We start from the raw sequence: 25803 nt of genomic DNA, 5'->3' as shown, positions 1-25803 counted from the left end.
TATCTATATCAGTGCTACCAGAGAGTACAGTAGTTCAATACCCATATGGAAAAGAACAGCCAGAACAGAGGCTACCACTGCTTTTCAACAAGGTAAAGTCCACATGGTTTAATCTTAAAAAAAAAAAAAAATTCCACTCAAGTTGTAGTGGCAACTTGTAACAATTTGTAGTTAATAGAGATCAATATACATTTGTCTACTTCAGTTCTCCATAGATGAAAACTGATGAGAGAACAGTCATTATTAAAGCAGACGTTATGCTGAAGAAAAATGGATTAGGAGTGCAATTTTCAAAGAAGGGCTTTCTGTTTACTTCAGAAAACTTGTGCCTGCAAATGTCCATGAGGCTGTGATGTTTTGCACACAAGCTTGACAAGTTTAAATTGGGATGGTCAGGGCAGGGAAAATTGAGCCATGAACTGTTTTTCTCGTCATAAGAAACAGTAACGAGAATTTCAGCATGTCCTGCTAGAAATACAGCTATCAATACACAGCCAAACCCATGCCATGCACTCTGGCAGGAGGGTAAGTGGTGCCTGCAGTTCTGCTGGGGGAGGCAGGGCAGCCCCAAATCCCAGCCTGATGGACAAGTGATGCACAGTCTTCTCCCACCTTCCCTCCTCCCTCCTTTCCACTTTCAGTTATTAAAGCTTCAGTTTGCTAGGAGATCAGGCTGCAGTTTCTCTGTAAGTTGCTCTCCCCTCTCTGCAGCTTGTCCAGAATGGATTAGAACAGAAGCAGGGAGGAACAGCTTTTCTGGGCTGCAGCTGGCAGCTGAGCAAAACCACAACTGAGCCTCCCCTCTGCCCAGCTGGATTCATGAACCCTTCATCCCTGGGTGGAAAATGTTCATTGCCAGAATAATCCAAGGGTCTGAGAAACCAGAGTTTTCCCCAGGCACAGGAGTCTACTACAAGTAAATCAGTTTTCTAATAGCAACTTTTTTTGTAAGTTTCAGAAATAGATTTCTCAGTCAAAACACAAGAGTTTTGCTCATCTCATAGATATTTTGAGAGCTTGCAGGTAAGCCTGGAAAAGTTTACAAATACACATTTTTCAATTCCAGTACCTGTGACTTGATATGATTTTTATGTGAGTTTAAACAACCTTTTATATTTCTTAAGGGAACCTTAAAGATGCCTGAATATCCACTCTCCTGGCTAACAAAATCCATGTTTGTTGTTATTTTGCATACCTGATTTCTGACACTGTGGCACAAACCAGTTGCTTCCTTTGCGTATTAGACACTAACAAAGTTTCCTAGTAAGTCTGTGCTGTTCAAAAAACCAAAATAAACCAAAACTCCAGAAGCTTACACGGATTTATTTTCACTTCTCACTAACCTTGACAAAGAATTCCTTTTCCTGTAGTGAACCCTGCATACCACCAAATTTGAAGATCAAAGGTCTCCTTTATGGTGATAGTGCTGCTTTACTGTTTCATTCCCTGTAAGACTACTCTACAGCAATGGAGACTCTTCTTTACCCACTGGAATAATGGCATTATGTTGGCATAATATTAAACCTTATCAATAAAAAAGTTTGAATGTATACAAAGAAATACTCACTGTCCTTGCCTTCATGCCTCTTACCCTGAAACTATGGACCTATGCCAGGAGAAAGGGGAAATGTTCTGCTCCATATTCCTCTTTCTTATGGATGTAATTCATAACACAGTTAAAAGATATCTAAAACTGACCATAACTTCTACAACAAAACACTGCATGCTGCAGAAGAAAAGGTCTCACATTAAGAAGTATTCTTCATCTGCCTGAAAGTTTTATTCACTTCAGGGTGGGATCCCAGTATGTCTCTAACACTTACTTCAAAAACAACTCAGCTTCGCAGACCAATTCTGCATGAGCAGCATCCAAGGGTTTGTCACGTCTTCATGATTTACATGAGGCTGTCGTTTCACAAACAGGAAGATGGGTATTTCTGACTCCAACTAACGCAGAGCTCCCTCTGAGTTTATCCAGAGTCATACACACCCTCCATCGCTGAAGTTTTCACAGGCTACATGCTTTCTCTGTGCCTTTAGTGTTCTTCCACAGATGTAAGCGGGGACTCAACTTGGCACCAAAATCCAGATCTTATTTAATGGTTCTTTTGTGTTGGGAAAGTCAGAAAAAAATCCACTTTAATATTCTCCAGGTGCATCTCCAGGGCAAGAAAAAGAAGAAAATATGCAGGGAAAAAAATTAGGAAATTCATCTGCAATAGGCAAAACTAAATCCAAATCTGTATACACACAGGAAATGAAGCTGCTCTGTAAGAATTTACCACTTTTTTATATATTAGCTCTCCAGAGATAAACTGCCCTTTAAGACATGAATTCTGGGTATCACAGGTAACAATGAGAGAATGAAATTCCAATTACTCTCCTTGGACACTTTGAGAAACACACCATTTCTACTGTTCCTAGCAGCCCTACTTATACACAAGGGGCAGAGAGAATTTGTGATAGAGGGGATCCCCTTCAAGGTCATGTCACCATATGGTTTTGCATTTTTTTTTTCCTTTATTTTGAGGCTATTCTACTTCCAGTCAGTGCAGAACAGGGTATGTCACTACTTAAAAACAACAAGTAACCTAACACAGCTTTATTACCAGGCTCTGGGAACCTGGGAAACAGATAAATAATGACTCAAGAAAAAAAAAGCTTTTATCTACTTAATGTAGCAAGTGAGCATATGAACAGAGGCCAGGCGGAGTCTCTGATGAAAAGCAACCAACTCTGAACTTTGGTCCAATGCAGCGATCACAAGAGACTTTCATGGCAACTGCAGCATGTTGAAAAACAAATTAAAAAGGGGACATTACATGGAAGAGAAGCATACAGAAAATATATTTGCCTGTTTGATAGAAATGCAATAATGGAGAAAAAAATGAGTACAGTTCCTCAAGATGCAAAGAAAGGACATCATAAAAACTTCCAGATAAAATGTTAAACTGTAAGAAAACTTACCAGGAAAAAATGTTTATGCTTAACTAGGCCAGAAGTTACTTTATGTTTTTAGCCAACTTTCGTCTTCTGTCACACATTAACACACTCACCTGAGAAGAGTATGTGTTTGTCTACTTACAGTCATTTCATGGATCAGCTGCAGAACACTTCCCCCTGCCAGAAGGGTCCCCTGGGGCCCCAACCAGCTGGAGAGCCACTGGTGCCTGGGTCACTCAACCCAGCATCACTGGTGACACTGGGAGGCAAAGGCCATCCCCTCTTTCCATTACTCCTCCTCCTCCACCCAGGCCACACAGCCACTCACGGAGCTCTGCTAGGAAATGGATTACAGAAACAATCTGGACTGAATAACCCTCTCAGATGAGGTAGGAGAAGCAGTGGTGTAAAGAACTTTACTTCCAATTGTCTGTTGAAAACAGTTTTTTCCTATTTTTCCCCCAGTAGGGCTGTAACAAATGCATAGGCAGACTACAGTTTGAAAAGTAACTTTGTGGATATTATGCTTTTTATGCAGCTTTGCACATACCTGCTGGGAATTCTGCTGTGGCTGTTTTGAACTGTGTCCTTACCAGAAAGGACTATAAGGGAGTGTCTGAGGAATAAGCTATAAAGAACAAGCTAGAGAAATATGTAGAGAACTCTTCTCACCTTTAAATACAAAAGATACAACTGCATTGCATTCTCTTACAGTTAGCAACACTTGCTGAATAATTATATTTTACTGTACCTCATTCTTTTAATATAACTTTTCTAGAGAAATGAAGAAAATGTGGGATTGTAGGCAACTGGCCTCATCTGCTCCAGTATATTCCATAAAGTAGCATAATTTATAATCACCATTTATTATTAACCAGATTACTTTCTGGACAGTAAGAGCAGAACTCATCCATTTTTATTCTCCATGGCAGAGGATAAAGCAAAGAGGAGTGGCAAGTGTTAGAGCAGCATCTCCAAATGGCCCACCCCCATCTGCTTTGCATGAGGGCAGCTCCAGTACTGCCTTGCAGAGTCTGCAGCCTAACACCAGAACTCTTCCAAAACATTTTTGGCATTTTACCTGTAAACACATGATATTTTTGAACAGTAGAGAGTAGGGAAAGGGGCAAGGAAGAGATTTGTGCCTGGCATGAGAAGAAGCTGCCCCAAGGGCCACCATGCCAGGCCCAGTCAGAAGAGGACACCTCCAGCATTCACAGAAATAATTTACAGTTCTCATTCACTTCTTTTCTTCCCTCATAAATAACAGGCACACCAGTGCTGAGACACTCCTAGCCTGCTTGAAAACTGCTGGCATTTCATAGCTAAAGGAATCACATGATGAAATGGGTCATTAAATAAAGCAGATGCTTCTATTGTAGCACATTAACTTCTGTGTTATTCTGGAAAAAACGCTTATGCTTGGGCTGAGTGCATGCTCCATTCCTCCAAAGCCAGCCACTGAGCTTAAACCATTTGTCAAGCATTAAGGGAGTCAGATACACAGTATCAGAGGTCACTGACTGCCTCATATATTCATTTGCTATAATTTTCCTTTTTTTAAGCAACCAAGTCACTTTTTTACAGTAACCTGCAGTTGTTACCTGGCTCCTTTTTCTATAATGTCAGATAGCACTTATGGCATCTGTCAACATCTGCAGCTGCTCCCAGGGCAATCCGGAAGGTGACCCTCAAGGAATAATGGTCCTGGTCAAGGAACAGCTTAGGTTTGGGGACTTTGGGTTTTAGGTTTAAAGTAAACATACTGTACTTGTATCTGTCATCCCAGCTGATTTTTCTAATACACAGAGAAACACCTTGTGGGATTCACAGAGCAGGTGGCACACGGGGGCATCTGGGTAATAGGACTGGTGCTTTTATTTTCCAGAAAAGACACAGAAAATATCTTGAGAAGGACAGGAGATCACAACACAAAGTATAAAGAGAGATAAAGGCATGCTCACTTGTTTACACAGCATGCTCAGTGGTAAAATCAGATCCTTTTAGCTTCTAATCAGATGGATGCTTGGAGCTTACCTTTTTGTTTCTGCTTGAGGAAACTGTGCTAAAGCAGAGGTGAATATTCTTCCATTTAATATGTGCTTTCAGCTTCTGGAAATACAACCTTTAGCATTTCAACTGTTCATATCAAAAGTCATTTTGATGTAAGATCAGCATTGCTCAGCATTGTTTCATTGGAAGCGTTGTTTTTCCCCAGTACTGAAACACATTTTTCATACCAAAGGAAAAAAAATAATGCAACAAAGGTAGAAAGAGAATAACTCCACAGAACAGCTGTGCAGTGGGATTCTTCAGACTAACCTTATTAAAAGGATTTTTATTGGGATGTCCACCCTTTTCTTTTTCAGGTTTTTTAGAATGTGCCTCTAGATTTTGGCATTGCAATGGGACAGACATCTGTTGCACCACAGGAGCAAGTCACAGGTGTGCCACAGTCCAAGGAAGAGACTTAAAAATAAAGGTGCAGCAGCTTCATACACTACAGAATTGCCCTACATCCTAGGGTATCCTCATCAGGTGTTGTCAGGGCCACATGTACATCTCCTTCTCCCTTGGCATGGACACTACAGAGACAAGTTGGAAAAGCCACTGTCGGGTGAGAACATAACTCCCCACCACCACACTCTTTGCACCAGGGAGGTCTGGGTAGTGAGGGAAAACTTTCCTTGTGAAAAGGAAGAAGATCAACACAGAAAAATAACTGCAGAAGACAGAAGTCTAGCTTCTTTTAAGCATCAGTAAACCAGGAACAGATTTCCCTCTCCACTACAGTAATTTGGTTTTCATTCTGCCTGCCAGACCCATGTCCTCACTGCAGCATTGCCTCTCACAGCTGCCCAGGCAGCGGACAGGACGGAATGCCTCATGCCACCCGTGCTGTGAACATATCTCAGCATTTTCCACCAGCTGCTATGTCTTCTCTTGCAATAACCTCAGCACAAAATACACTGTTTAAGGTTGCCCAAGCCATCAAGTGTGGAGCTACCGAGCTGCCTGTCAGTGATACAGGCAATCCAGTCCTATAGGATAGAGTAGCTGTGGATAGGCAGGATGGAAAGGGGCTGGCATTGAGAGGAGGGGCCAGCCCAGGAGCACCTTTGGACAGCTTCATCTGGTCTCAGCACCGGGACAGAGGATGAGGGAGTTGCAGGGAGAGGAAGGGCTGCCAGGGCTGCCCCTCTCATTCACATCCCAGGGGTCAATGCAGCAGCTCTCCAGGCTCTGCCAGGAACTGAGTTTGGAAACAAGGTTGTTCTCATATCCCTGATTTTCTAGGCACATGCCTCCTTTACCTGTGCATCAAACTATGCTTCTTGACCTTTTTTGGCCCCTTTTGTCTCCATTAACTTAATAAATCACGCACAGTGGGGTACAGGAGGGAAGGGGAACTGCATGATCCTCTTCACCCAGGCTGAGCAGCATTAGGTTAGACAAGTCTGCTTCTCCTGTGTCTCTCCTCAGCTGAGGTGGAACTAACTAAAAACCATGGGTTGGTACTTTTTAAACCCTTCTAGCAGAGGGACAGAGTTCCTGTGCTCATACCCTTCCACAGCAAAACAAATTATACCTTAACCCTCACAGATAAATACCTATTTCTCCCCAATACCAAAAACTTTAGTGACTAACCAGAACCTTAAGCTTACTCCAACAAGGAGATTTAGTAACTGCTACTTTGGACTATTGAAATGTAAATTAAAATCTCTTAGCACAGTGCTCTAGCAATTTAATTTCAGGCTGTGCAAAGCTGTGGAGGAATGCCAGGAAAAAAAATCTCCCTTCCCTTGTAGAAAAAAAACCAGATTAAAATATGGAAGCTGGTTTGCAGTCTATTGTGCTGTCATTCACCACATGCTACCTGTGCCAAATAAAGGGCTGGGAGTCAGGCAGTCAACAGTAAGTCTCAGAAACATCAGTGAACTTTACATGCAGCCTTTACCCTTTGTACTGGGTACTGAAAACACTTGACTGCATGGTCCTCAGAGATGGAGCTGAAGAGAGCCAGTGCTTTACCCCTGTGAGACACCAACCATCCTACCATCTGCACTAGAATAAAATGGGTAAGGCTTACTGCAGAAAGGTTATGGGGGTGGGAAAAGAAACTATTTCGTCTACAGCTGCTGAAATTGTCTGATCCAGGGGCTCGGACTGTGCAGTGGGAATCTGGGTGCTGAGGTAAGTGTTCATCTGCTAAACACTATGATATGAGGTGAGAGAAGTAACACTAAACTATAACCAAACTACTTCCCAAAAGGAAAGGAAAGAATCAGTCTTTTCCCCTCAAAACAGTAGAATTGAAAAGGGGAGGAAGCCTGGAGGGGCGAAATGCTCTTTAGAAGCCACTAGAGATAAATAAAGAAGAATTTAAAAGACCAAATATTTGTCCCATCTTCTGCCCATCCCATGCTGTTGCCAGCATGCCGGGACATTTCTGTGGAATCAGAGGGAGCACTCGGGGCAAAAATGTGATCTCATCACTCTATGGCAGCCCTGCACATCAGGCTGTCCAAGCCTCTTTTCTCAAAACCACTACTAAGCAAATACTCCCCAAGTGTAACGTTAGGAATGAGAGGCTACTCCCAGCACACCCAACTCCACTATCCCACTAACCTAGAAATGTGGGAGACACCATCATTTGCTAAGGCTACAAATGTCAACACACTGGTCCACTCTAGGGAGAAAAAAAATACAACCCCAAACTGAAACAAAACAGACTGTTAGCCTCTCGGTCTCTTACTTGTTTTGGGGGACCCCACCGCCACTTGTGTAAGAGACATCAGAGCTACTTTATCCCATCCCATGCAAGTCAGATTTGCCAGTCACAGTCACAAGAGGACTGAGCTATGTACAATGCCCTGTGCTAATTCCTTCCAGACCAGCTTAGGAAATGTCATAAAAAGGCCACAGCTGAAGGGAGAAAGCAAACCTCTATATTCTGACTGCCTACATTAGTAAAATTAGAGAAAGGTACTATACTACATCCCAAAAAGAAAAAGATGTGCAACACAGTGTTCATTTGACACTACTGACTGTACCAGAACAAAATCCTTTCTCCAGCAATTAGGATCAAATAGAGAGAATTGCTCAGGAGTCTCAGTCTTGTCATTCCTCAAACTCACTCCAACACTCTGTGACCATGAACATGCTCCATTTCCCACCTAACTTTATTGTAAGTCTCTCTTCATTGCTTTTTGGGTCCCAAAGGCCCAAAAAAGGCACTCAGGGAGAAAGCTCCAGAATCAGCAGTGCAACCTATTGCTTTACATAGTGCAAAGGATGCACGCATGCAAGGAAAGACTCAGTCCTTACCTGTAACAATAACCTGGTAGTCCTTCTGCAGCAGAGGGTATATGGTTCCTGAAGACAGCAGGGCTCAGCCCATGCCCTGCAGCAAGCTGACCAGAAATTTTGGAGAGTCTTGAAAGCAAGATCATTAGATGTGCATTTCACCATTGCCACCTTCAACAGCAAAAATAAGTCTGTAATCACAATAAGTTTGTCTTACTGTGGTGCAAATTGAATATGCTGGAAGTACAGGGCAAAACAAATAATCTGATTTATCACAACAGACACCAGTCCCCATTTATAAAAACTTGAATTTGTGCTGTACAGTTGTTCTACAGAAAACCTCGGTAAGTCATTCACTATCCAAGAGTTACATTGAGTTATCACAGGAGCAGCCATTACTCACAGTGACAGTCTCAGCACAACAAGCCCCTGTCGAGAGCACGTGAGTTTCTGCCTACACGAAACAGATGAACCTAATGGATATACACCTGGCTGAGCAGCCACGAGCCTGACTGCACACAGGGGCACAAATGCACCAGAAGTGCATCTCGCCAACAGCAGTTATTCCCTGCATAAGAAAACTGACATTTTGTTGCTGTTCTTTAGACAAGCATGTGGGGTTTTTTTATTTTGGGGGGTTTTGTTTCTTTGTTTTTGTTGAGTGGGTGGGAAATAAAAATAACTCCTACTTAACAGTCACCAGGCACATCTGGCAACACATGGGGAGCAGGAGGTAGGGAGTAACCTTTCAAAAGTGATGGGAGGAAGCTTGGCTTTTTTGTTCTCCATCAGACCTGATCTGCCTTGCACACTGGGGCACAGAGACAACCAAAGGTCCGGCTATGAAGCCTTCTTGGGGAAGAAAGGGGCTGCACCGGTTCTGGTGCAGGTTAGATCACTCTTGGGGGCTGTTCTAATCCAAACCTATAACCTTATTTAACTGACTCCACAGACCCACCTATTTTATCAAAAATCTTGAAAGGTGAGTTTTCTAAAGCTGCTACCTGAGGGAGATCAGAATTTCTTCCACGGCTATGTCTCTTGATTAAGAGATGTTTCCTGGCTGTGAGAAGACATCGCTGTATTTGAGCTGATCCCAAATTAGTTTTGTTAAAACCTATGACCAAGCCTTACAGTGAAAAGATTCATTCCCTAACCAAGAACAGTAAAGAGCAAACAAAATGCACACCAGCTATTTTATATATTTTATATATGTCAAAGTTGCTTCATTGTAATTTTATAACTATTTCCTCCTTCTTCTAAAAAAAGTAATGGAAGCCAGTGTCTGAAAGCAGAATATTCATCTTCTGAGTTTTTTTACACCAGTTTTAGGGTTTTGTATCTTCACTGCATATTAGATGGGGAAGAAAACCCCAGTAAATAGCTACTGAGATTGATTTCTGGAAATGTTATTTAATCTCTGGGGTTTTTTCAGCTCTTAATACAACATAGCCAGTAGGGAACAGTCACATTTTGTGTTAGTTTATCTGATTCAGGAGAAAAAGTCAGTTCCTAGTGCTGTGAATTTAGCAGGGGATTAGATGAATTACTCCAGTCTGAGTCATCATACCTGTCCTCCATCAGTCTCTGCACACCTTTCAAGCAGGGAGCTGCATGAAATAGTCCTGCACCCCTGCACCCCAGTTTCTGCAGTGCCAACACCCCAGAGCAGGGTGCAGCTGCAGCCACTGGTAACTGCTCCAATCCCATGGTGAGTTCTGCTCTCGCAGAGACAGGAGGAAACAAGGAGCTGAGAAAGTTCTCCTCACCAGAGGCACCAAGGAAACATTGCCACTGACAATAAGGAGGAAAAATATGTCTACCTGGACTCATTTGTTTGGAGCTTTGTTTAAAAGGAGCACAAGGCAGATGGGGACAGAATAAGTCTGCACTAAGAAATGTAGTGGGATAGCAAATAAGATGACAACACTGACCTCTGCTCTTCAGGGAGCACAACTACATTCTTACCTAACAGTGTGTCCCTCTAATGATAATATACTGTCAACAGTTCAAAATCACATTAATATAAAAAACAAGTTCTTACCTTCAGTTTAAATGACAAAGCTCTCTATTAAACTGAAATCCTTACTATCTTCTTCCCTGGATATGTATATCTAATTTGCAACTACATTATTTGGGGGATTTAAGCTATAAATGACCCCACCTGATGTTGCAGTACTTTTACCCCCAGAAGGGTGGGAGGGTGAGAAGCAGGTTTGCTTCTGAACCATTGCCAAACACCACAGCACAGCAACTTCAGTACCTGATCAGGCAAAACCTCTTTTAAAAGGCAATAGTTATTTACACAGACAGTGAAGAGCCGAGAGATCAGAGCTCTGTTGTGTGGCACAGCCACAAGAAATTACACCGTGTCTCTTTGCTCAAAGATGAAGAGCAGCACTTACAGAAACCACAGCAAAACTGTGGTTTCTGTAAGTCATCCTCTATCCATCACAACATCTGCAGCTACCTTTGCAAGGCAGGCGAGACAATGATAAATATGGCGTGAGGGCACTGAAGTGTGTCTTTTTCCTGAACCACAAATAAAGCTGACTGCAGGATCTGCCTCCCCAGAAATATACATCGAGGAGAAATCCAGGGAAACAAAGGGAGCTGGTTAATTGAGTGATGCCCACACCACACAACAGACATGATCCTACAGAATGGAGCATGCAGTCCCAATCTGGCACTGTTTACAAACACGATGCAACTGGCACCATTTCAATATTGTTGTAACAGGTGAGAACACATACAGCCTGGGGAGGAAATAGCATTTTTATTGACTGACAGATTGTGGTACTACATTACATTGAACATCCCAATAAATATGAAGTGAGCCTTGCCTAAAATATGGCACTGCACCTTGCAAAGGTTAGCAGTGCAGTGGTCATTTTATCAAGGTTGAGGTTGTCCTGCAAAGCTTTGCTTTGTTGGTTATGAAGGTAAATAAATAAGTGAATTCAAATTGTATCTCAAATCTTAGGTCTGCCTACCTAGAGCAGGTACAGATATGCTTTTATCAGCTTAGTTGGGCTGTTTGAGGAAATAGGGTAACAAAAGCAGAATCTCTATCAGTATCTCTGCTGCAGGGCTCAGCAGACACACGCTGCCAGCACAGCTGCTGCTTCCACGATCAATCACCCCCACCACAAGCTGCATGAGTGTATGTACACACAGTCAATGTGTGTCTGCAGGTACATATCCTCACTCTCAAGTCTGGTTCCAGCTGTGGCCTTCAACTCTTTCTGGAGCACAAACAGAACTCTTTCTGGAGCACAAACAGTCCTCAGCAGCTGCTGGCAGTACCAGCAGTCACCCCACTGCCACTTCCCTTCAGGCTGCGCCTCTGGCCTGCCTAGAACCAGACTGAGGAAATACAAAGTGGATAAAAAGTTCTTAGGCACAAATTTGACACTTAAGATTTTTCAGAGATCTGAATTACATCTCTGCTAATTATACAGCTAGTTTTTCTCACTCTGACAACTTCATGACGGACATTTCTTTGCCTCAGATTTCTGCACTGATGTTCCACCCCTACAGCAACCAGTGGTCAAGTACTCATTGAGTATCATTACTCATCAAATACCATAGCGAGTAAATGTTCTGTGTTGCTACAACCAAGGCTTGAAGGCTCCATTGTTCCATGAGAGATTTTATCACATAAAGACCTTCAAGGGACTGTGTAGACTGGCCAGATAAGTCTGGATGGAATGACTTTCTTGTCTTGCAAAAAGATTTCAAAGGTCTCAGGTCTGGGTTTTTTTCATGCACCTTGATGAAAAGTGATTTGGAAAAAAACTAGGGGTCATATATTTTTCAGAAATTACTTCTATACCTGTCAGAACATGTATCCCAAATTAGAAAGATGTGAATTAAATCTCCCTTCTGGTTCTTTCAGAACACGAATTTCCTTCAAAAACCATTCCCTCTGAGAAAGACATTTCACAAATAAGTTTAAAAAAATAAATTTGCAAGTTTCTTATGTTTCTGACATTAAAATTTTGCTCTGGACTATCAGACAAAGAGGAAAATCATAGCAACTCACATTTAGGTTAGAAACATCTATATTTAAATGAATCTTTCACTGAAAGAAGACAGCCTCAAGTGCAGACAGAGCTGACCATTTCATCACCTGCCTCTGCTCATGTATGATGGTGGGTGGCCTAAAACCTGTCCATTCCTGTCCCTCAAACAGCAGCACAAGAAGAAAGCTCTTAAAAGCCTCGACCTCCCCTCCCATGCCACTTGTGCCTCCCGTGAATCCAAAGTCTGGCTGTTCCTCCCCTGAACGACAATGCTGATATCAGCTTCTACAGCTGAGCAGCTCAGAGCCAGCCTTGGCTCCTAACCGGCCAGGCAGACCTTGAGTCTGCCAGGAATTTTGCTGAAACACTAATGAATGAAAAACTGGAGATATTTCTCCTGCTTGTTATGTCAGCAGCATGCACGTGGGCCCTGCAAACACTAAGGAGCAATAAGAAAACATCAGCAGAGTGTTCACACATCTGTCACTCCACCTCTTTAGACACTGCAAGCTACTGGTGCTAGCAAAAGTTTCACAGTCTCTCCTGGGTTCATAAATCTTGGGGCCTATGTAACCCTAAGTATCCCTTAAACTCTACCTTATGTTTGGACAGACCCAGCACGGCATTTCTTTCATGAAATGCACGTTACACAAGAGCCATAGGTAAGACTCCTTGGATGAAGCACAGTTGGAACGTGTTCTGGGGAAGTAAATATTTCACCACTAATTAGGACACTGCTCAGGAACAAGGACGGAGAACATCAATATTTAGACAACTAAAGAAAACATATTTGCTACACACGAACACCCTTGTTCAGCTATAGCCAGTAATTTCTCCAGAGCTTGGGGCTTTGGTAGCAAATGGATGAGTGGAGAGTGGGATCAGAAAATAAATCACTGCCTGGGAAGCTCCTCTCTTAAGCAGAATACACTGATATTTCTTACAGGAGAGAAAAATGCTTACTTGGCTTCACCTATGACACAGGTAAGCCTGGTGGGAGCAAACAGCAGAAGGAATACCCTGCCTCAGGTGTCACGCTGTGCCGTGCAGCTCACACTCCATCCATGGTCATCATTGCTCTTCGTTTTCAGAAGCCTGCATATTCTAGAAGAAACAGGCTGTTTCCACTAATAAAACCCCTACAATGTGTTAAACTGATGGAAAGCATGAAAATGTGCATGGAAAAGTAGGGGGGAGGATTCCCAAAAGTGGTTTTCAGTTTTAATTTCTTCCATAGTCTGAAGAAAAGCTAACCCATATTATCTCTGCAGTTGCGTCAGCCAGTTTATGTTCTTAAAATTCATGGAAATAATAATTTTCAAAACAGCATTTAAAGGCCACATTGTATTCCAAGCCTTTTTTTAATTACGAGACAGAAAAATCAGCAGATCAAGCTAGAAGGAGCCAAAACTCACAGAAGTTTTAAGATATCTCCAGCATATCCAGAAGGATTTGGTCCAGAGTTTGCCTTGTAGTCTAATACCCTAAAGGCTTCTGGCAATGACAGAGTACAGTTTCTCTTTTTTCATAGTGAGAGTCACATGAATTGATAAATATTGCCTCATCTGAAAGCTGGGTGCTTAGTCCCTGGTTCTAATAACACTCGGCAGACTTACGACTGATTAATTGACAGGCATTTGGGATACCTAGGGATGAGTATCAACAACAAAGTGAAATGTCAGCAAGTGAGTGAAATATATTGCAAGGCTTGTGTGGATTATGAGAAGCTGTATTCTCAAACAAGAGAATGAAGTCAAGGGATAAGCAAGTGTAGAATCAGAGCATGCAGCAGGATAGTGATAATTAAGTCCAGAGAGATCATTTTATAAACATAGATTTTATGGCTTTACTCAGATGCTCATCTTTTTTTGTGTAACTATTGAATGAGCGCTTCGGTGGCTCGATGCCGCGTTTATTCCACAGGGTCCCTCGTGGAGACGCTCAGGCAGCGCTCTGCCAGCACCCACACGTGCCCACGATCTCACCTTCACAGGCGGTCGCGAACAGCCCCTCACACACAGTCTGTGCACGAACCGGAGACAGGGAGGCAAGAGGGGTTCTCTGCATGCGATTCTGAGGTGTTTAATGGCTACACACCCAAAGGGAACAGAGGTAAGAAGAACACAAGACCAAAAGCCCACACCAGCTTTATCCCGAAAACTCCCAAAGGCGGGCAGAGCATCCAAAACCAATGGTCTGAGGGCCAGGGGGCAGAGGCAAGGCTGAGTGACATAACAGGGGCCAATGGGAAAAGGGATGGGAGGGGGGAGAGGGCCAGTGACCAGCAGAATCTAGACAAAGGAAGAACTTTCTGGCACGGTGTTGTAGGGGGAGATCACTTTTAGGGCAACTTGGGGGGTGTAAAGTGGACTTAGCCACCGCAACATATAACCAGTAGGTTTATTCAAAGATCATGTTGGTAATCACCTCAAGTAAAAGTGGCAACATGAGGAGAAAAGGGGCTGCATAGTGGAATGGTTAGGTTGAAGAAAAGCAAAATTACAGTCTCCCTGCTGCCTGCTAATGATTAACGACCTCAAACGTGATCCATAGAGGGCTCCAAAAGAAGCTGTCTTTTGAAGTTCAAGAAGTTTCACATCTGTTATGTTCATTTACAGACATAATTGTGACCAAATTCGTATCTAAAAAAACATTTTGTCTGTCATTTTGGGCTCAATTTGCAATCCTTTTCAGTAAATATATATATATATATATATATATATATATGTATATATATATATCAGCAAGTAAGCGATAATCGATAATGTCTCTTAGGTTAAAATTGTGACGTCAGTGTCACCCAGAAAACAAGATGTGTTAATTGCCCAGCTGCAGTGCCATGAAAATAAACACATCTATTTATGAGAATTACCTGTTCTTATGTACCTGTTACTGGGTGTCCCATAAGCAACATTTTACTTTTATAATGAGGCTAGCCCAAAAAGAAAATGAAACAAAATAAAATGTTTCATATTTCACCACAGAGTTTTGCTGGAACAACTGTGCATGGCTTTGGGAGGGGGCAGGAGAAAAGCATGGTGATAATTGCTGCAAATATCCAGTGTTAAACCACCATTCCTTGAGATGCCTGGTTTCCCAGCTGTTCCCCAGGCACAATACTGTGCGATCAGTGCTCCACACTGCATGTATAAATGAAATTATGGGCTTCCAATTTGCAGCCTCCAAACCCCTAAGGAGTCCATGGAGTGATTTTAAGATGTCCAAGACGGGATTACAAAAGCAAGCTCCTATGCTCTCTATATAGTTTGGGAAGGAAGTTTTTTGGTCCACAAATTGCTAGAAATTGAAATTCTCTAAGTAAAGTCTTTAAACAGGCTAATGGGAATGATAACTACAATCACAAGGCATGACCTGTCGTCTCATAAGACCAGCACAAGCGACTGTGCCATCAGAGGCTCCCTCAGCCTTTCTGCTGCAAACACCAAGCCAGAACCTGAGAAGCCTTTGTAACAGACATTCCATTAAAAGGTGTGCCCAAAACTTATAATTTCAAGAGATGAGAATTTCCCTACCTCCATAACTTTTCAATAATAATAATAATAGACAGAGGCATACACAGTTTGCACAAAGCACTTCAGTCTTTGGGTTTCGTAAGCTTAGAATCAACTGGAAAATTGAAAAGAAGATTCAGTGTAGTGAGAGCTTACAACTAGAACTATCATAAATTACAATGAGAATAAATGTGTATTCATTTTAAAAATTGTAAAGTCTGATCTCACATTTAAGCTATTGTTTCATTATAACGGCTTTTAACTACCTATAATTACATATTGGTTACTATTGTTCAGACCATTTTATATGAACACATAAGGCAAATGCTCAGAAATAAATCCCAGACACTGATTATTTTTAATAGTGCAATGCTTCTTCTGTTGTAATTACTTGGGTACAATGACTATTAACCTATTCAGCATTCCTAGAGAAATTTAAGTCAAAAGCAATCTGATTTACTTTAAGGTAAGGGCTTCCCATCTCTGCTTTCTCTCCCCCTTCTCTGCTCAAATAAATATAAATGCGTGTTAGCTACACAGAGAATCAATGAAATTATATTAAATTTTCAATTCAGCCAAGTGTCTGCAAATTCAACTAATTATTTATATTTTCAGTCCTGTTGGTGCTGCGGTCGTTGTAAATATCAACAGGCCATCTCTTTAATGTAACCAGTATCTGAGGTTTCTACATGTCTGTTTCATTAAATTTGAAACATTTTGTGGCCTAGTTAAGTGGCGTAGACAGTTTTCTAATATTTACTGGAAATTGTGAAAAACTATTTGGTCTCCTGAAATGCATTTTATAAAGTAGTATATTTTCAGTAGGTGCCAGTAGCTTAGTACACATGCTTTAAAAATATTTGGATGTTTGGAAAACCATTACTGACTGAGTTTACTTCCCATAGGACTTCTGTGAAAAGCTTTGGTGGATGTTGGAGAGCAGCAGGTTCTTTCAGACTCCACACAGCAGGCCCTGCTCCAGGAAACTGTGCAAAGTACCCCCAAAATAACATCATTCTCCCTATTCCAACTGTAAGAAAGCAATTAGCTTGATGTTAGCAAATCCTGACTGGGACAAGAAAAGCCCGCCCAGAGACAATGGGCAATGAATTTCAATCTGTAATATGGCAAACATTGGTGGAAATACTTCAAAATCAACATGAATCCTCAAGGAAAAGTGTTCGCTGCAAAGACCTGCCTTCCGCGGTTGCTACACACCCCGCAACATTTATCAGAGGAGTGCAGGTAACAACCTCACTTCTCCTTGGCAGACATGCTGCCTCTGTGAACTCAGCTTAAAAATGTACATTACTCATTTCCACTTTAAAAGTGTCCATTATTAGCAAAAATGACATATTGGTAGAGAGAGAAACTGATCTGCAAAATTATTTTCAGGGATTTCAGCAGAGCAAGTAGGGGAATTTCTGGACTACAAAGACTGTACTGTGTAACATGAGATTTCATCTTGACTGATAGACCTGTCAGGATTTCCATACAAAAATACAGCTGTGTTTCCCTCCTTGCCACCCCACCTTTTAATGAGTTATATGTGACATTTTCTTCTTTCCTGTATTTCTTATTAGCACCTTACCCAGCTTTAATCCCTTTTAATCCTTCTGTTGTCCCACTGAGCGGAACAGATGTCCAGCATGACAGGAGAAAAAGGGACAAGCTGATGCCGTATCTACAGGACTCAGGAGCCACCAAACAGAAATGCAAACCAAATTAAACCTCTAAAACATACCAAGTGCTCACTGGGCAGGGGGAAGCAAGGCTAACCAATTTTAAGTTCTGGTACATCATGCCATCTGGTACATACCCTGCGTTAGAAGGTCCGTAAAGATCTTCTAGTTCCAACACACCTGTTGCACTGGAACACCTTTCACTGGATTGGGTTGCTCAGAGATCCATCCAACCAGGCCTTGAACATTCCCAGGGATGGGGCATCAACAAGTTCTCTGGGCAACCTGTTCCAGTGCCTCACCACCCTCACAGTAAAGAATTTCTCCCTAATATCTAATTTAAACCGCTCTCTTTCAGTTTGAAACCATTCCCCATTGTCCTGTTACTATGTGTCCTTTAAAAAGTCCCTCTCCATCTTTCCTGTAGGTTCCCTTCAGATTCAAAGGCCACAATTATGTCACCCCAAAGCCTTCTCTTTTCCAGGCTGAACACACCCAATTAGCCTTTCCTCATAGGAGAGGTGCTCCATGCCTCTGATCATCTTGGTGGCCTCCTCTGGACTCACTCCAACAGGTCAATGCCCTCCCTGTTCTGGGGACCCCAGAGCTGGAAGCAGTGTTCCAGTTCCTTCTGACTGCATGGATGATGCTGCTCCTGATGTGAGTTCACTCTTCAGTTCTGCTGTTTGCTGTAATAGTCAGTTCAGGCACAGCCATGCCAGCTGCACTGGGAGGGAACACAAGCACGCATAAACAGAACATTCAAAATAATTAGATACCCACAACACTGCAAATAACTTAAATAGGGGTTTTCACACTCTGAAGAGTGGGATGGAGCTGCTCATGGCAGATTTTTTGTGGCTGCATCTGAACTGACTATTATAGCAAACAGCAGAACAGAAGAGTGAACCTGAAGCTGGAGGAGCCTGGCACCATCCATGCAGTCAGAAGGAAGATTTCATTTTTTACCTTATGTATGCTGTACTGCAGCGCTTACACACAGACCACACCCAGCCCTGAAGGCTGAAGCAGAGGTTATGTTGTGATAGAGGAGTGGGAACAGTTCCAGGTGCACTGCTGGAAGCACAAGGATTTGAAGGTAGTATCAAATGGTAGATGGAAATCTAGCATCACTGGATCAAGATGAAATCCAGAACACAACAGAATTAGCACCTAGGAGTGTCCCAAACACCCAGAACTTTTAGCATCAGTATGCTAGAGAAGGCTACCTGAAATATTTTTTCCCATTATAATCCAAAGATTTTGCTCAGGTAAAATACACCTTTACAAATCGTGCCTGAAAAGAGAATTTTCATCATTGCTCATTGTCATTGCAGGCAAGCTTGGAGAAACCAGATGAGACACTCTTCTCCACATGCTACACTGGAGGAGATACAACACATGTGGTATAGACTGATGCAAATGGGCCAGAACTGGGGTAAGGAGTGATGGTTCCCTCCACCTCACAGGTGAGGAAGGTAGACAATTTGCCACAAATCACCAGGGAAATTCAGGGCCACATCTCAAATTGAACATAAACTGTCCCAGGCTCTGCAGCATGATTTCTGCGTGGCAAGAAAGGAGATGTTCAGTGGGACAGCCCCAAGAGCAGCAGTGGGGCAGTGCCTGCTAGGCCAACATGAATCTGATACATTTATTAGGAAGGGAAAATAAATTAGTGAATAAATTCACTCTTGTCCCAACATATAAGGGTGTCCCCATAAAAAAGTGTCCCTGCCCACTGCTGGCATATCACAGAGAGATTAAGGGTTTAGTGGAGCAGAAAAAGATGGTGTCAACAGCAAAATCTGTTACTGCAGCTGTACCTCTTCAGAGCATTAAACTGCAAATTGGGTATTTGCACCCTTCTCCACAATTTCGTGGGAGACCACACTAAGGATACAAGAGAAGTCCAGATACAGGCTCAGCCCTGCCAAAACTTCATTGTAAATGGAGAGAGGGGTTTGCAATCAGCTTGTAAATCTGGAAATATTTGGCGTTAGGCTCATGTCTGTCATTAAACTGTGGCAGTTTCTAGTAAGCAGGCAAGACTATGTTTTTCTCATAACTTACTGGTCTTGCCATCATCTTCCAGTTCACTAAGGCAAAATCCTATTCTACCTACCTCTGATGGCATGTGAGCCTTCTCTTTCAGGCAGGATTACCCAGCTAGTCCCTATTTACAATCCTTTATCATGCAAGCTGGATACTGTACCTGCTTGCACATCCTGAAGATGTGACTCTTCAGTTTTTCATTATTGTCTCTGAAAACCATTCTGTAACCTTTTGTAATGCAGGTAGATAAAACTGTTCTCTCCCTCCAGGCCCTATAGTATTTTAATTTTTCAAATCTTGAGTAAAGCAAATAAAAAATCATATTAAGTGACTCTTTTTACTGCTGTTCATACCTAAGATATGCCATTTTGTGGTGCATTAATAAGAAATAGGTATGCCAGAACAAAGAATTACTAAGCTTCACCCACAGTGCATTGTAACAAAGCATTTATTTCTGGCTGTATTCAGCTCACAGTGCGTCCTGACAACTGCCACTGGTGTGTGACCTCCTGAGCAGTCCTCCTTAGCACAGTTTCCTAGCCTATCATTTCACAAAAAGAAATTACTATGGAACAGCTCCCAAATGAGCACCTCTCCCTGCAACTCAAATTCAGGGGATGAGGCAAGCGACAGAACATCTGCCAGAGAACTGGAGATTTTGTATGTTGATCAGCAGTGGAGAGCAAATAAACCATGTTCTGAAAATAGAAAATTGACTTCCTCCAAATGAGGAGAGATTATAAGCATCTATGCTTACTCTGAAAAGGAAAAGCAAGTGACTGACTCTGCATGCAAGAGTATGCAAGTCAAAGGCAAGGTAAATTCCCAGCCTCTATACTGTTCAGCAGGCAGAGGAAATGCTCCCTTTCCCACAAAGGCTGAGGTTTCTGGATGATGGAAACACTATCCCTTCAGTGTAGGCATTACTTCAAGGAGAAAAGTAAAAAATAAAAAAATAAAATAAATTGCCTTTCTGACTTTTTTGGTTGGTACCTTTCAGGCTCTTGGATGCTGTGTCCTTGGAACTGAAAGCTCAAATGTGACTGCAGAAACAGAATTTTTCTTCTTTCTTCTTCAGTCATTTGTCAAAAACAAATGCATTTGCTTATTGATCTACCTGTAGAGAAACACAAAGCAATACTTCAAATATCCATTCCAAATCAGAAACAAAAGGTAAAAGCCAAACAACTGGGTGCCTGCTCAAGGGTCATAAATTTCTTTATGCAACTCTGTTTCTCTAACAAGCTTCTTTTCCTGAAAGTACTTTTTAAACTTGAAAAAAAATTCTCTACTTTAAAGCAATTCTGGAATGGCAGAAAATAATTGATCAGAGTACTGTTTTGAACATGTTTCAAGTGTTCATCATGAAGTTTCCTGAATGTATTTGACTGGTAGCTCTGGAAATAAAAACTAGGGCTAGAAAGGGAACAGAATATGCTGGCTGTTTCACTCCAAACACATCTCTTAAGCCTCACACAAAGGAACATATCTAGAGTGGGGAAGACAGCTCTGTCATTATGTCAAAGATGAATAAAATACCCAGGTATACATTTTGAATGTTCAAGTATTGAAAAACTGTTTGTCATTAATTATTAGGCTGCATGTAGAAAGAGAAATTAACAGAAAAAGGGGTTCTCTTATTCCCTAGTCAACCAAATCTGTCAAGCAAAAGTTATTTTCATAGATTTTTTTGTCTGTGTAGTAATTTTGTATATTACAAATTGTTAACAGTTAGTTATGATTATAAAATAATTCTTAAAATATGAAACAGATCCGTTTTATGGCATCAATCCAAAATCATTTGGTGCAGCACATAAGCTAGTATATGAAATTTGCTGAAGCCAGGGTTTCACTCCAGCTATAAAATCACAAGACTAGAATACAAAACAGACCATTCAAATACAAAGACATTTATGAACCTTAACTACCTGTGTTTAGAGACTATGAGATCAGCGATGCTCGGAACAAGAGGAAGTGTTTACAAAGTATACGCAGTCCTATTCTTTGATCAATCCATAATAATAAAAATACTTTATATTTGGGGTATTTCATCCAATCTTCAAGATCTCTCATAGAGGAGTACAATGATAAAACATGGGGCTGGCTTTGTCTTTCACAACACTGAAATCAATCAAGTAACTGTATGCAGTCCAGAGGGATGATAAATCATATTTGTCACACCTACAACCAATTTTCTGGGGGGGGGGGGGGGGGGGGGAATCTAGCAATTTAGAGGAGCCTAGATGCCTTATATTTATTCTTCTCTGAAAGCCAGAAGTGAAGACAGAATGCATCTCTCCTTTATCTTTTTTTTTTTTTTAATTAATAAACATCTTTGTAAATAGAGCCTTTCTATTTAGAGCTACATTTCTTACTACAGCTGAAGCTTCTGCTTGAGGCAGAAGCTATTTGAAATGTTTGAAAGAGCACTCTGGGCTCCATGTAGTGACCTAGACTGTACTTCATAAAATGAAGTTATATTAATCTCAGCATTTATCAGGAAGCATGAAAAAGGTTAAAATGCCTTAGATTTTTTATGAAGAACAGTATCATGAAAAATCCTTCCTATTATATCTGTTTAATTTACTATCTCCTTCTACATATATATTCTAGTTACAAGGTGTTTGTTTTCTTTATTGGTAAATCCTAGACAATATGAGATTTTAAATTAGAAAAAATACATGCTGTTGTGAGCTCGTAGTTGCAGAATTACTTGTTTCCGCTAGATCTCCTAGATACATCACTGAGCTATATAATCCTAATAAATATTCAAGCAGGTCAGTCTCAAATACAGATGCTTACCAGGCAGATGATGTTTCTCGAGCTAAGAAAACACAGGAGAGTAATTTTCTCTGCATCATCTCCAGCCACCTTTGGTTACCCCCAGCCAAAATTAACAGGCACACAGAAGCATTCATGCAGGTTCAATATGAGAGGTGAACTTGTGCCTCTGGGTGTGCCATGAGACTCATTAGTTGCACTGCAACAGTGACCAAACAAGTCTCCGGAGCGCTGGGACTGAAAACACAACCTGAAGTCCGGGGTAGAAATAAACCACATACTAAAAAGACACAAGAATAAGAAATATGAAATGCACAGAAGAACATCTGTGTGCAGAAATATCAAACACAGTAAGACTTCTGTTCAGATAAACAAGGACAGCTAGAACGTGCTATTTTGAGAAGGTGAAAGTAACAGTTAGCAGTTGTTTCTCATCATACAACATAATGATATGATCAGCCACCCAGCTTAAAAAAAGAAACATTTTTTCATGTAATACAAAATCACATCATGGAAACACAAGAATGCCAAGGTAAAAAATATAAGTTACTTCAAAAAACTGCTTTAAAATTCACGGACTACCCAGAAAACAATCACTGCCCACTTGTTTCCTTCCTTTCCTAAGCATCCAATGAGTTGCAGCTGCCAGGGATGAGGTATGAACTAGAAAGATATAGGACTCACTCAGCTTCATCAGGTAGCAAAAATTCATTTCAATTCAAAATGCTCAGTGACTACAAAGCAGCAGCAACAGCAATGAAAATTTAAGATTAGCCCATTGTCATAGGTTAGCAAGCATAGTCCCAGAAGGGATGTCCTTGCTAAGGGGTGCTGACAGCTTCCTCTGGGACCTGATAGAACCTACCAGCTGGCCAGTTTGAATATGGACAATTCTTTAAGCCACTTAAAGTTGTGATCACCTCTGTGATCCACACTTAAGAATAGACAAACTCCCCCCCCCCCGCCCAAGCTCTCTCTCGTTTCCGGCGCTGGGACAGGTGGCTGCGGGCCCCGTGTGGGGGCCAGCGGGCCCGGCCAGGCCCTGCTTGGGCCAGGCTGGGCCGGGCCACGGCCATCCTGAAGCCGATGGACCTGTTCCAGCCATGGAACCCCCCCCCCACTGCCTTGCCGTGGGCAGCCGGAGCGGCTCGGCTCTCCCCCCTCTCCACTGCGATAAGAAAAATTCAACATTCCAGCTGCAAAGCTGCAAGGCCGAGGTGAGATTAACCCTTTTACTGCTGTGAAGAGCTGAAAACCTGAGGGAAGAGAGAGAGGAGATGCTTAAAGCTGAAATTCTGTTGTGAAGCTATGATATATCAGAGTATCCTGTTGTAATTTCATGAAGATATGGGAGGTGGAGTGTTCAACTCGTAAGCAAAAGCATCTGCACTGAGATAGGCAGATGCTGACGCAGCTGTAATTTCATGAGAAGTTTGGACAGGGAGAGATGGACCAGATGAGGACTTTTGCTCCAAACGGGAAAGGAGAAAACCTCAGTCCCTAGAGATGCTCCCAGAGATAGTCCTAAAGATGAAGATGATGAAGACCCTTTGCTCCCAGGGAAGGAGAAGGGCCTCTGTTTTTGTTTCTGAACGGCTCAACCGTAAAATTGTACCCCAAAAAACTTCAAGAGTGGACCCTCGAAAGCAGTGGCGGGAAAAGCTGCAAGTCGGGGGAAAGGACTCACACGCAGGCAGAGAGACTCCTCTTCCTAAATGGACTGAACAATATTTGGAAGTGGGCGGCTGTCTCGTTGTGATAATGTTTTCATAGCATGAGCAAGAAGAGACTTCTCTTTCTAAATGGACTGAACAAGGTTATTATGGAAGTGGTAAACAGACTGAACATCTCAAGGGTTGTCTTTTTACATTGTCAGTGGGAGAAGGGAGGAAGGTGGGGGGAGGAGGAGAGTTCTGAAGGTGGTATAATTTTTTTTTTTTTCCTTCTTTTAGGTCTGTTAATAAACTTCTTTATATTCTTTCAAGTTTGGTGCCTGCTTTGCGTTTCTCCTAATTCTTATCTCACAGAAGATAAACAGTAATGAGTATTTTGGACCAAACCACTACACCCATCAGAAAAAACAATATACAGAATAGGCAATAAACATATATCAAGCTTGTTACTGCCATTCTATGCTATGAGAATTAGGGCTGGGATTGAGAGATTCCAAGTAGCTCCAGTACTTCACACCTAAATTACAGAGCTACTCTCTAACCAAAGGTCTTTAAAAACAGACGGTACCATGACTAGGTTGTGTGCATTTACTTATTTTTATTTGGACTGAAACAAGCAAAGAAATCCAGGTTCTAGGTGCCCTTGTGATCACTCATAAATGCAGTTCAGTGCACTAAACCCCAACACATTAAAATAATCTTTATAAATAATTATGAGCTGACACCTAAGAGCTAACATGGCTGAAATGACAAATCAGAAATGTCATCTCATGATATGTTAGCCCAGTGTCACTCAAAGCCAATGTATTTTATATCAAATTGCAATTGCCAGCTACTGCGGACTTTTCTTTCCTTGAACAAGGTGTGGCTGAAAGGCCTGCCAAGAGAAACCTGCCTCTAAAACATTTCTTTTGGAGCAATCTATAAACCTTCTGCATGTGCCATTAATGTTGGACATTGGGCAGGGCTGCTGCATGTCAAAGTGCTTCCATGGTGGAAATGAATGCTTCCACACCCTGCTTTGGAAAATACACCAGGCTAATAAAAATGTCTATTATAAGCTGAGAAAAATATCACAAAGCTGAATGAAAGAGACTTGGAAAACATCAGAAACAAGACCTGGACTGTTCTGTCTCCAAAAGTTCCAGGCAAAGGAACAGGTAAAGCTTTCTGAACACTGAGAAGAGGAACAGCATGACTAAAGGCCTTATCAGACACCAAAGCACCCTTCTCATAGACATATATGAGAAACAGACACATTCCAGTGCCTTTTGTTATCATTGCAATGCCATATCAATAATCCAGAATTAAGAGTCAGAAAGTGAAAACTCCTGTTCATACAAGAGCTTCTGCATTGTCAAAGATCCTGAAAAAGTTTGTGTACAGCAAGAGAACACAGACAGCAAGGGAGGCACAGACTTCATCTCAGGGTTAATTTGCATATAATTTAATTTCATGTATTTTCTTACTTTTTATTCATTGATTTCAAATCCTTCCTCAGTATCCAATTGCCAGCTCGTATTGGATAGGCAAGTGGCCAGCTGAGACTATGGACATAATCAACATCTATTTTAACAACCCACCTCAAACCTTCAGTTTATTCAACACATAAATATAAAAATATCTCTGGTCACAGTCCTTTCCATTTTATATTTTTATCATCTTCCCCTCATATTTGTTACATTCACTCATCACATCATCTCATAATTTAAACTATAAACTGTTAGGGACAAAAAATGTTCTGTCTTCCATATTCTTATGCAATGAGACCACGAACAGTGAGACCCTGACGCAATAGCTCCTTTGGAAATCAATACATGTAATA

At 41.7% G+C, this 25803-nt stretch overlaps 1 long non-coding RNA gene across 1 annotated transcript in view; it reads right to left on the bottom strand.

Annotated features, from left to right (window-relative positions):
• The window catches only part of LOC125324147, a 55222-nt gene extending 32121 nt beyond the window's left edge, over positions 1-23101 (bottom strand). The window contains exons 1-4 of the long non-coding RNA XR_007202832.1: positions 22990-23101; positions 22327-22585; positions 20518-20641; positions 1824-8441 (exon numbers count right to left, since the gene is read on the bottom strand). This is a non-coding gene — a long non-coding RNA (uncharacterized LOC125324147). The remainder of the gene's footprint in view (positions 1-1823; positions 8442-20517; positions 20642-22326; positions 22586-22989) is intronic.
• Between the last annotated feature and the right edge of the window lie 2702 nt (positions 23102-25803).

Source organism: Corvus hawaiiensis, chromosome 3 (assembly GCF_020740725.1).
Source record: "Corvus hawaiiensis isolate bCorHaw1 chromosome 3, bCorHaw1.pri.cur, whole genome shotgun sequence".
NCBI classification, from domain to species: domain Eukaryota; kingdom Metazoa; phylum Chordata; class Aves; order Passeriformes; family Corvidae; genus Corvus; species Corvus hawaiiensis.
The sequence above is the reverse complement of the archived record's forward strand: the minus strand, read 5'-3'. Positions and strand labels throughout refer to the sequence as shown.